Source organism: Bos indicus, chromosome X (assembly GCF_029378745.1).
Source record: "Bos indicus isolate NIAB-ARS_2022 breed Sahiwal x Tharparkar chromosome X, NIAB-ARS_B.indTharparkar_mat_pri_1.0, whole genome shotgun sequence".
NCBI classification, from domain to species: domain Eukaryota; kingdom Metazoa; phylum Chordata; class Mammalia; order Artiodactyla; family Bovidae; genus Bos; species Bos indicus.
In genome coordinates, this window is record NC_091789.1 from 77895128 (window position 1) to 77907895 (window position 12768).

Sequence of the window (12768 nt, forward strand, 5' to 3'; positions counted from 1 at the left end):
TTAATCAGTGAACTAAATGTGCACATTTGCTATGATACAACATATTGCTATGACAAAAGGTAGTATAGCAACAAGAACAACAATTACTACTGTTAAAATTATTCTACTGCTGCTGCTCTTGATAATAAAATGTTAGATTTTTATTAAATTTTTAACTGTTTCCTGTGGTCTGTTAAATGTTATAAAGTATACTATCTCATTTAATCTTTAGGACTATAAGAAGAAAATATAACTATATTCATTTTATAGATGAGGAAATTAACTTTCCAAAAGTCACAGGTGCCAGAGTCAGGGTATAAAAACTAGGTGTACACAGATCATACACCATGACCAAGTGGGCTTTGTCCCAGAGATGCAGGGATTCTTCAATATCCGCAAATCAATCAATATAATGCACCACATCAACAAATTGAAAAATAAAAGACATATGATTATCTCAATAGATGCAGAGAAAGCCTTTAACAAAATTCAACATCCATTTATGATAAGAAATCTCCAGAAAGCAGGAATAGAAGGAACATACCTCAACAAAATAAAAGCTATATTTGACAAACCCACAGCAAGCATTATCCTCAATGGTGAAAAACTGAAAGCATTTCCCCTAAAGTCAGGAACAAGACAAGGGTGCCCACTCTCACCACTACTATTCAATATAGTTTTGGAAATTTTTGCCACAGCAATCAGAGCAGAAAAAGAAATAAAAGTAATCCAAATTGGAAAAGAAGAAGTAAAACTCTCACTGTTTGCAGATGACATGATCCTCTACATAGAAAACCCTAAAGACTCCACCAGAAAATTACCAGAGCTAATCAATGAATATAGTAAAGTTGCAGGATATAAAATCAACACACAGAAATCCCTTGCATTCCTATACACTAACAATGAGAAAATAGAAAGAGAAATTAAGGAAACAATCCCACTCACCATTGCAACAAAAAGAATAAAATACTTAGGAATATATCTACCTAAAGAAACTAAAGACCTATATATAGAAAACTATAAAACACTGGTGAAAGAAACCAAAGACAACACTAATAGATGGAGAAATATACCATGTTCATGGATCAGAGGAATCAATATAGTGAAAATGAATATACTACCCAAAGCAATCTACAGATTCAATGCAATCCCTATCAAGCTACCAACGGTATTTTTTACAGAGCTAGAAAAAATAATTTCACAATTTGTATGGAAATACAAAAAACCTCGAATAGCCAAAGCTATCTTGAGAAAGAAGAATGGAACTGGAGGAATCAACCTGCCTGACTTCAGGCTCTACTACAAAGCCATGGTCATCAACACAGTATGGTACTGGCACAAAGACAGAAATAGCGATCAATGGAACAAAACAGAAAGCCCAGAGATAAACCCATGCACCTATGGACGCCTTATCTTTGACAAAGGAGGCAAGAATATACTATGGAGAAAAGACAATCTCTTTAACAAGTGGTGCCGGGAAAACTGGTCAACCACTTGTAAAAGAATGAAACTGGAACACTTTCTAACACCATACACAAAAATAAACTGAAAATATATTAAAGATCTAAACAAAGACCAGAAACTATAAAACTCTTAGAGGAGAACATAGGCAAAACACTCTCCGACATACATCACAGCAGGATCCTCTATGACCCACCTCCCAGAATATTGGAAATAAAAGTAAAAATAAACAAATGGGATCTAATTAAAATTAAAAGCCTCTGCACAACAAAAGAAACTATAAGCAAGGTGAAAAGACAGCCTTCAGAATGGGAGAAAATAAGAGCAAATGAAGAAACTGACAAGGAAATAATCTCAAAAATATACAAGCAATTCCTGCAGCTCAATTCCAGAAAAATAAACGACCCAATCAAAAAATAGGCCAAAGAACTAAATAGACATTTCTCCAAAGAAGACATATAGATGGCAACAAACACATGAAAAGATGCTCAACATCACTCATTATCAGAGAAATGCAAATCAAAACCACAATGAGGTACCATTTCACACCAGTCAGAATGGCTGCGATCCAAAAGCAATAAATGCTGGAGAGGGTGTGGAGAAAAGGGAACCCTCTTACAGTGTTGGTGGGAATGCAAACAAGTACAGCCACTATGGACAATAATGTGGAGATTCCTTAAAAAACTGGAAATAGAACTGCCTTATGACCCAGCAATCCCACTGCTGGGCATACACACAGAGGAAACCAGAATTGAAAGAGACATGTGTACCCCAATGTTCATCGCAGCACTATTTATAACAGCCAGGACATGGAAGCAACCTAGATGTCCATCAGCAGATGAATGGATAGGAAAGCTGTGGTACATATACACAATGGAGTATTACTCAGCCATTAAAAATAATACATTTGAATCAATTCTAATGAGGTGGTTGAAACTGGAGCCTATTATACAGAGTGAAGTAAGCCAGAAAGAAAAACACCAATACAGTATACTAACCTGTATATATGGCATTTAGAAAGATGGTAACAATAACCCTGTATATGAGTCAGCAAAAGAGACACAGATGTATAGAACAGTCTTTTGGACTCTGTGTGTGGGGGGGATGATTTGGGAGAATGGCACTGAAACATGTATAATATCATATAAGAAATGAATCACCAGTCCAGGTTTGATGCAGGATACAGGATGCTTGGGGCTGGTGCATTGGGATGACCCAGAGGGATGGAATGGGGAGGGAGGTGGGAGGGAGTTTCAGTATTGGGAACATGTGTACACCCGTGGCGGATTTATGTTTATGAATTTATGGCAAAACCAATACAATATTGTAAAGTAATTAGTTTCTAATTAAAATAAGTAAATAAAAAACAGGTCTAACCCTGGAAATTTTGGAACAATATCAGAAATAAACTTTGAGGAATTTTTGTTTGATATGGTAAATGAGGCCAGGCTGAAGGAAGACAGCAAAGACTTCCTAATAAAGAAAAGTAGCCACAAGAAGTGAGGAACTTGCCACGAACTCCACACACAGGTTTTCTTTCTTGACAAAAACAGGAAGCAAACAAACTCTGGCCATTATGCTCCATTTTGTGTTCAGGATATTAATACAACAAGAAACTCTGACTTTATATTCAAGGCATTAAAAGTTAATGCTGGAAGTTATGAATACACAGCACCATGAAGTTAATAATTATGTATTAAAATGTCATGGCATTTTAAAATATTTAATTAACAAAGTACCTATTCTGTCAAGAACAGAAAAGCAATGCTAAAGCTGGTTAAACAATAAATATGATCCAGTAATCCCACTCCTGGGCATATATCCAGAGCAAATCATAATTGATTAAGATACACGCACACCCAATGTTCAATGAAGCACTATTTGTAATAACCAAGACATGGAACCAATCTAAATGTCAACTGACAAAAGGATAAAATGGGGTACAAATATACAGTGGAATATTACTCAGCCATTAAAAAGAATGAAATAATGCTATTTGCAGCAATATGGAGAAGGAAATGGCAATCCACTCCAGTATTCTTGCCTAGAGAATCCCAGGGACAGGGGAGCCTGGTGGGCTGCCATCTATGAGGTTGCACAGAGTTGGACACGAAGCAACTTAGCAGCACCAGTAGGATAGACCTAAAGATTCTCACACAGAGTGCAGTTAGTCAGACAAAGAAAATATCATTTGATATCACTTATGTATGAAATCTTTAAAAAATTATACAAATGAACTTATTTACAAAACAGAAATAGTCACAGATGTAGAAAACAAACTTATGGTTACCAAGGGAGAGAGAAGGGAGGGACAAACTGAGAGATTTGGATTGATATATACACACTACTATACATACACTGGCGACCCACTCCAGTACTCTTGCCTGGAAACTCCCATGGATGGAGGAGCCTGGTGGGCTGCAGTCCATGGGGTTGCGAAGAGTCGAACGCGACTGAGCGAATTCACTTTCACTTTTCACTTTCATGCATTGGAGAAGGAAATGGCAACCCACTCCAGTGTTCTTGCCTTGAGAATCCCAGGGACGGGGGAGCCTGGTGGGCTGCCGTCTATGGGGTCGCACAGAGTTGGACACGACTGACATGACTTAGCATACATACAATAGATGACTAATGGGGACCTACTGTATAGCATAGGGAACTCTACTCAGTACACTGTAACAATCTATATAGAAAAAGAACCCAAAAAGAGTGGATATATGTATAGCTATAATTGATTTAAATTGTTATAAAGCAGAAAGTAATGCAATATTGTAAATCAATTATATGCCAATAAAAATTAATCTGAAAAAAAGATGTGGTACATATATACAATGGGGTATTACTCAGCTGTAAAAAGGAAGCAATAATGCCATTTGCAGCAACATGGATGAACCTAGATATTATCATCCTAAGTGAAATAAGTCAGACAGAGAAAGACAAATAGCATCTGATATAACGTATATGTGGAATCTAAAAGTATCATATAAATGAATCTATTGAAAAACCAGAAACAGATTCTCAGGCTTTTAAAATGAACTTATGGTTACCAAAAGGGAAATATCAGGGGATGGGGGGATAAATCAGGAGCTTGGGATTAACATATACATACTACTACACGCTACTATATATAACATAGATAACCAACAGTTCAGTTCAGTTCAGTCCCTCAGTCCCTCAGTCGTGTCCAACTCTTTGTGACCCCATGAACCATAGCACGCCAGGCCTCCCTGTCCATAATCAACTGCCAGAGTCCACCCAAACCCATGTCCATTGAGTTGGTGATGCCATCTAACCATCTCATCCTCTGTCATCCCCTTCTCCTCCTGCCCTCAGTCTTTCCCAGCATCAGGGTCTTTTCAAATGAGTCAGCTTTTCTCATCAGGTGGCCAAAGTATTGGAGTTTCAGCTTCAACATCAGTCCTTCCAATGAACACCCAAGATGATGTCCTTTAGGATGGACTGGTTGGATTTCCTGGCAGTCCAAGGGACTCTCAAGAGTCTTCTCCAACACCACAGTTCAAAAGCATCAATTATTTGATGCTCAGCTTTCTTTATGGTCCAACTCTCACATACATACATGACTACTGGAAAAACAATAGCCTTGATTAGACGGACCTTTGTTGATAAAGTAATGTCTCTGCTTTTCAATATGCTGTCTAGGTTGGTCATAACTTTCCTTTCAAGGAGTTCATGGCTGCAATCACCATCTGCAGTGATTTTAGAGCCCCAAAAATAAAGTCAGCCACTGTTTCTACTGTTTCCCCATCTATCTGCCATAAAGTGATGGAACTGGTGCCATGATCTTAGTTTTCTGAATGTTGAGCTTTAAGCAAAGTTTTTCACTCTCCACTTAAACTTTCATCAAGAGGCTCTTCAGTCCTTCTTCATTTTATGCCATAAGGGTGGTGTCATCTGCATATCTGAGGTTATTGATTTTTCTCCCGGCAATCTTGATTCCAGCTTGTGCTTCCCCGAGCCCAGCATTTCTCATGATATATTCTGCATATAAGTTAAATAAGCAGGATGACAATATACAGCCTTGACAGACTCCCTTTCCTATTTAGAACCAGTCTGTTGTGCCGTGTCCAGTTCTAACTGTTGCTTCCTGACCTGCACATGGGTTTCTCAAGAGGCAGGTCAGGTGGTCTGGTTTTCCAATCTCCTTCAGAATTTTCCACAGTTTATTGTGATCCACACAGTCAAAGGTTTTGGCATAGTCAATAAAGCAGAAATAGATGTTTTTCTGGAGCTCTCTTGCTTTTGAAATGATCCAGCAGATGTTGGCAATTTGATCTCTGGTTCCTCTGCTTGAACATCTGGAAGTTCATGGTTCACGTATTGCTGAAGCCTGGCTTGGAGAATTTTAAGCATTACTTTACTAGCGTGTGAGATGAGTGCAATTGTGTGGTAGTTAGAGCATTCTTTGGCATTGCCTGTCTTTGGGACTGGAATAAAAACTGACCTTTTCCAGTCCTGTGGCCACTGCTGAGTTTTCCAAATTTGCTGTTATATTGAGTGCAGCACTTTCACAGCATCAACTTTTAGGATTTGAAATAGCTCCACTGGAATTTCATCACCTCCATTAGCTTTTTTTGTAGTGATGTTTCCTAAGGCCAACTTGACTTCACATTGCAAGATGTCTGGCTCTAGGTGAATGTGAGTAATCACACCATCATGATTATCTGGGTCGTGAAGATCTTTTTTGTACAGTTCTTCTGTGTATTCTTGCCACCTCTTCTTAATATCTTCTGCTTCTGTTAGGTCCATACCATTTCTGTCCTTTATTGAACCTATCTTTGCATGAAATGTTCCCTTGGTATCTCTAATTTTCTTAAAGAGGTATCTAGTCTTTCCCATTCTATTGTTTTCCTCTATTTCTTTGCATTGATTGCTGAGGAAGGCTTTCTTATCTCTCCTTGCTATTCTTTGGCACTCTGCATTCAAATGGGTATATCTTTCCTTTTCTCCTTTGCTTTTCACTTCTCTTCTTTTCACAGCTATCTGTAAGGCCTATCAGACAGCCATTTTGCTTTTCTGCATTTCTTTTTTTGGGGATTGTCTTGATACCTGTCTCCTGTACAATGTCATGAACCTCCGTGACATTAGGTACTCTGTCTATCAGATCTAGTCCCTTAAATCTATCTCACTTACACTGTATCATCATAAGGGATTTAAGTCATACCTGAATGGTCTGGTGGTTTTCCCCACTTTCTTCAATTTAAGTCTAATAACCAACAAGGACCTACTCTGTAGCACAAGGAACTCTACTCAATATTCTATGAAAACCTATATGGGAAAAGAATCTGAAAAAGGATGAATACATACGCATATGTATAACTGAATCACTATGCTATTCACCTGAAACTAACACAAAATTGCAAATCAACTATACTCCAATAAAATTAAAAAAAATTAAACAAGAATCTTAAAGACCCATGTTTCCCTCTGTATTACCAATGGTTTAGTACTCTTTAACACCTCTAAAATTCCTGATCAAAATTACATGGCTTCTACTAAATAACAGCTTAAGCAAAATGAAAATCTCACTGAATGACTAGATTGGTTCACATAACAATATGTTTTGTTTATCCATATGTTATCCATCTTGAGACAGGTTTGAAATTTTCATTCAGGTTTATCTTTTTATAATTTTCTTTATCTAGAAATGCTATCTTTTTTTCTGACAATGAATACAAGATGACACTGAGACTTATTAACTGCAAATAAGGATTATCTAAGGATAATCTAAGGCATTTGGCTGATTTATGTTTTATTTCATAATCCCTTAACAAATGCTGTTGGAATTTCTTGATTGAATGAAAGAAATAAGGAGCTCCTAGACCAAAAAGAGCTGTTTTATTATTTTTTTCTTTTAAGGTAGAGGTTCTAGGAGGGATAGGCTCAGTTGACAAAGAGCTAGTTAGATGTAGAAAACTGTCAAAAGAGAGTTAAATGTGAGGGAATCAAGAAGGCCAAGACAAAACTCTTTGAATGCTGGAAGCCTTCTACTAGGAAGAGAGTAGAAGAGAACTAGAATGCTTACTTTAAAAATATGACTGAGCTTTGTTACTGCTTTAGACATTTGCTCAAAGGTTGTATTTACATTATATGACACTGAAATAATAAAAACATCTGACACAACTCAGCTCACTTACATGGTCACATAACATTGTAAATTAAAAAATTTGGGGGCAATTTATATTTAATTCCACAATAAACACATACTGAATAAAGTGATCATCAAAAATTTGTTAAATGAGAATGTAAAATAAAAAATGGAGAGATAACTCAACAGATGTACTAAAGATTCAGAGAAACTATATGTTATCAATCAGCCAGGAAGAAATAATTTACAACCATACAGAAAAGAAGACCCATTTCCTGTCAGAATTTGAAAGCACTACAAATACAGTTAAGAATACATACAGTTGATTCTCATTATTTGCATTAATTATGTTTCATTTGCTAAACACTGAATTAGCAAGTAATGAATCATTATTCCTAGGGGGAAAAAGGATTTGATTCCTGAAAGCCTTTGGTCAGTGGTTGCTAGCTATATGTTATTCTCTTTGAAAAGCATGTTAGTCACTCAGTCGTGTCCTACTCTTTGAGACTTGATGGACTGTAGCCTGCCCAGCTCCTGTGCCTATGAAATTATCCATCCAAGAATACGGGAGTGAGTAGACATCTCCCTCTCCAGGGGAGCTTCCCAACCCAGGGATCTAATTTGGATCTCCTGCATCATAGGCAGATTTTTTTTCCATCTGACCCACCAGGGAAGCATTAATTTCTCTAGGGAATATTAAAACAGAATTACTGATACTGAAATTTTCTGGTGTATGAGAGGAACAATGATAGGATTTACTGAGGTTAGCATCTTTAACAACAACCTTTCAATCATACTGTATCATATAGGCAATATGTTATAGAACAAACAAAAAGGACTAGATTGGAAGGGAGGATATCTATATTTTAATATTGACCCTAATATTGAGTGTGAGACTTGGTAATCACCTCACCACTTTGTACCTCAGTCTCCTCCTCTGTAAAATGAAAGGGTTGAACTAGATCATTAAAAGCCTTAGCATCTTAAACTTTATATAGTTCTATTCTACATATGGGCTTCCCAAGTAGCTCAGTTGGTAAAGAATCTGCTTGCAATGCAGGAGATCCTGGTTTGATTCCTAGGTTGGGAAGTTCCCCTGGAGAAGAGATAAGCTACCCACTCCAGTATTCTTGGGCTTCCCTAGTGGCTCAGATGATAAAGAATCCACCTGTAATGTGGGAGACCTGGGTCTGATCTCTGGATTGGGAAGGTCCCCTGGAGGAGGGCATGGCAACCCACTCCAGTATTCCTGCCTGGAGAATCCCCATGGACAGAGGAGCCTGGCGGGCTACAGTCCATGGGGTCACAAAGAGTTGGGACATGACTGAGTGACTAAGCACAGCACATTCTACATATACAGGTAAGCAATAACAAGGATACTCTACAAAACTACTTTGCTTGACTTGGAGCTATTAAAATGTTCAATTATGTTCCAATATGTAGTATTATCAATGGTTCTTCTAATATACATACCTTTATCTCAAACATTCAGAGAAGTTGAGCTACTGCTCTGTAACCTCTCTGATCACAAACTATCAAATGTCACACACCATCTTCTCCAATTATCATGTACAACCAACAATCTGCAATTCTCCTAAACCTCCAAAGGCCAAGAAATTGTGTTGAACTTTATTCTGTACTTAGGGGGAAAGATCATGATTTACTAAAACCAGTTTTTTAGTTGAAGTTTAGCAAATCTAAAATTAATTTTGTTTACACCAAAATTCTGCTTTAAATCTGTATAGTTTATCAGTCTGAACAGGAACCAAGGCTACCAATTTTTAAAATGAATGATTCAAACTGTCAAAATATTTTCCAAATATACCTGAATCAAATGTTATTTCTTTTGCTTCAAATGCCTAAATTGGGTTCATCTTTAGTCTTCTATTAAAACTGTGTGGTAGTTGGTATCCCATCTAATAAGATAGTATTAATTTGAAATTTATTCAAGAGAATAGATAAAAAGAATCCATCTCTAAATACTAACAACCTCAGTTTTATTCACATCTAGTCAACTATCTCATTATTTTTATGCCATTGAGTTCTTTAGTAATAATGGGACCTTATTGTGGTATCATTGTTTTCTGTTATATTAACTGAAAAGTGAAAAAAATGTTGATGTAACTATAGGTAATACAGTAAAATCTCTAACAGTTTGTGTTTGCTTATCTGTAAAATGGACTTCTCTGGTGGCTCAGTAGTAAAGACTCTGCCTGCCAATGCAGGAGACATGGGTTTGATTCATGGGTCGGGAAGATTCCCTCGAGAAAGAAACAGCAACCCATTCCAGTATACTTGTCTGGGCAATCCCATGGGCACAAGAGCTTGGTGAGTTACAATCCAATGGGTAGAAAATAGTCAGACATAACTGAGTGACTAAGCATACAAGTGTAATGATGCCATAAATATCAACTGATAAGAAAGGGACAACGGATTTCTCAGTCTCACCCATCTGGTTCTGAAACGTGTAAAACTATTTTAATATACAGCTCTGAGCTATATTTTAAAGATTTCCATCTTTAATCTCTACTACTTAGAACAGAATTAACTGGGAAAATGTTATTAAGATATTATACAAAACTTAGAGTTTCATAGTCTCCCAGTTAGGATATAAGGTGGAGTTACTGACCAAACCAACACAGGCATACTCTTGGAGTGGAAAAGGTATTGATTCTTACCTCTCTGTTTTCATTACTGTCATTCTACCACTCTGGAATTACTTTCCTTTTTCTCTTGGCGTATCCTAATCCTTTAAGCATAAGGTCTTGCATAAAGCCTTGATCATTCTAATCAACATTAATCTCTTCTATGCCAGAGCTGTGAAGTTGACATTTGATACTATCTAATTATGTAATATATGCTGGCTTGATTCCTACAACTGAGTTGTAACTTCCCTGAGGACATAATTCATGTCTTACATTTCTTTTTCACCCAGAGTGTGGGGAAATAGAAGGTATCCATCAAAGTGTACTAATTGATTAATTAAATTCAGCAAAGATATTCCCTATTATGTCATTAGTATAAAGACTTTATAGGGTAAGCCTATCTACAAAGAAAAAATTCCTAGAGTAATTAAAACCATAGTCTGCTTCATGGAGAAAACTATTGGTTGTGATAAAATCAGTGTGTTCTCTGTGAAGTGTGTGATCTCAATTTTTCTTATGATTACAAGCTGGAAGACAGCTCTTCATCTATTCCATTTTAGAGAGGGACAGTATTTAAAAGTTCTTACCACATTTCTTTCTATTAAATATCAGTACATTGCTTCATATATAGTTTAAGATAATAATAAAATAGGACTTGCTGGCTTCCTTGCTGTAACATGTAACTACATGGTATTTTGACAGGGTCTTCTTTTTTAGCTACTCATAATGAATATTGTTTTTTGTGGTTGGGGAGGACACATTTCTCTTGAAAGGAACTGTAACCAGAAGGACACTTTAATATATGATATTTAATAACTATAATGGTTTTGGAATATGGTTTATTTGGAATATGGTTTATGGAATATGGTTTTTGCAGTAGTCATGTATGGATGTGAGAGTTGGACTATAAAGAAAGCTGAGTGCTGAAGAATTGACGCTTTTGAACTGTGGTGTTGGATAAGACTCTTGAGAGCCCCTTGGACTGCAAGGAGATCCAACCAGTCCATCCTAAAGGAAATCAGTCCTGAATATTCATTGGAAGGACTGATGTTGAAGCTAAAACTCCAATACTTTGGCCATCTGATGTGAAGAGCTGATTCATTTGAAAAAGAAAAAAACCCTAATGCTGGGAAAGATTGAAGGAGGGAGGAGAAGGGGGTGACAGAGGATGAGATGGTTGGATGGCATCACTGACTCAATGGACATGAGTTTGGGTGAACTCTGGGAGTTGGTGATGGACAGGGAGGCTTGGCGTGCTGCAGCCCATGGGGTTGCAAAGAATTGGACACAACTGAGTGACTGAACTCAATAACTATAAAGTTGCAGGATCATCAGTCAGTTAAGTTATAATTATATCATTCATAAAATCATGATCAGCTTTGCTAGTACCAAAATTATGTTGTTTTATCACTATCAGCCCAAAGACATCCAAGGTTCATTAAGAGAGTATTTTCCACTGCTCCACTGCTAATTCTGTGGGAAGTTGATTCATGCTCAGTTACTGACTGGTATCAAAAGTAACTAATATGTTAAGATATAAAGCATCTGCTATTTGTATTAAACAAGCAGTTCTCAACTTTAGATATACTGTTCACTTAAGCAGAAAGATGATTTTAACAGACATTTTTGGCTATTGAAAATTGCCTAAGAGTTTCTCTTTTCTTTTTAGCAATTATCTGTTATAAATAACTTACTTCTCAAACATTTGCATATTTCTTTCAATGAAAGAAATGTAACAGGATATGAAGATAGCTCTCTGAATAAAACAATTCTATTTTGAAAAGTAATAATAAAACCTCATCAACATTAAAAGTGTACTAAATAAATTTCAACTATGTGCAAGTAAATCAGTTGGTTCCAGTGGTCAAAGTCACATAAAGAATAAAATGACCTGGTTCTAAGGAAGATTATAAATTAATTGAAGAGTTAATACACACATAGGTATTCCCAAGTGGTTCAGTGGTAAAGAATCTGCCTAATGCAAGAGATGCATGTTTGATCCCTGGGTTGGGAAGATTCCCTGGAGAAGGAAATGGCAACCCACTCCAGTATTCTTGTCTGGAAAATTCCATGGACAGAAGAGCCTGGAAGGCTACAATCCATGGGTTTGCAAAAGAGTTGCACATAACTTGGTGACAAAAAAAAAAAAAAAAAAAAGCACACACACAAACAATAATAATAATAAATTAGGTAGTAACCCAACTTTGTTTACCAGTGTGATTACCAGAGAGATTATATCACTCTGAATGCATGTGTGCTAAGTCACTTCAGTCGTGTCCTACTCTTTGCGACCCTATGGACTATAGCCTGCCAGGCTCCTCTGTCCATGGAGATTCTCCAGGCAAGAATACTTGTGTAGGTTGCCATGTCCTCCTCCAGGGGGTCTTCTCGACATAGGGATTGAACTGTGTTTCTTTTGTCTTCTGCAATGGCAGGCACGTTCTTTATCACTAGCACCAAATGGAAAACCCACATCACTTTGAATGTTTGATATTAAATTTTAATGGCATCTTTTCAGAAATTGATAGGCTTCTAGGACACTTATACACTCATGCACTTGGCATAAGACTATGAACT

At 36.9% G+C, this 12768-nt stretch overlaps 1 protein-coding gene across 2 annotated transcripts in view; it reads right to left on the bottom strand.

The window, feature by feature from the left end:
- Window positions 1-12768, bottom strand: part of TENT5D (terminal nucleotidyltransferase 5D) — a 287933-nt gene that overhangs the window by 53113 nt on the left and 222052 nt on the right. The gene's annotated exons all lie outside the window — the stretch shown is intronic.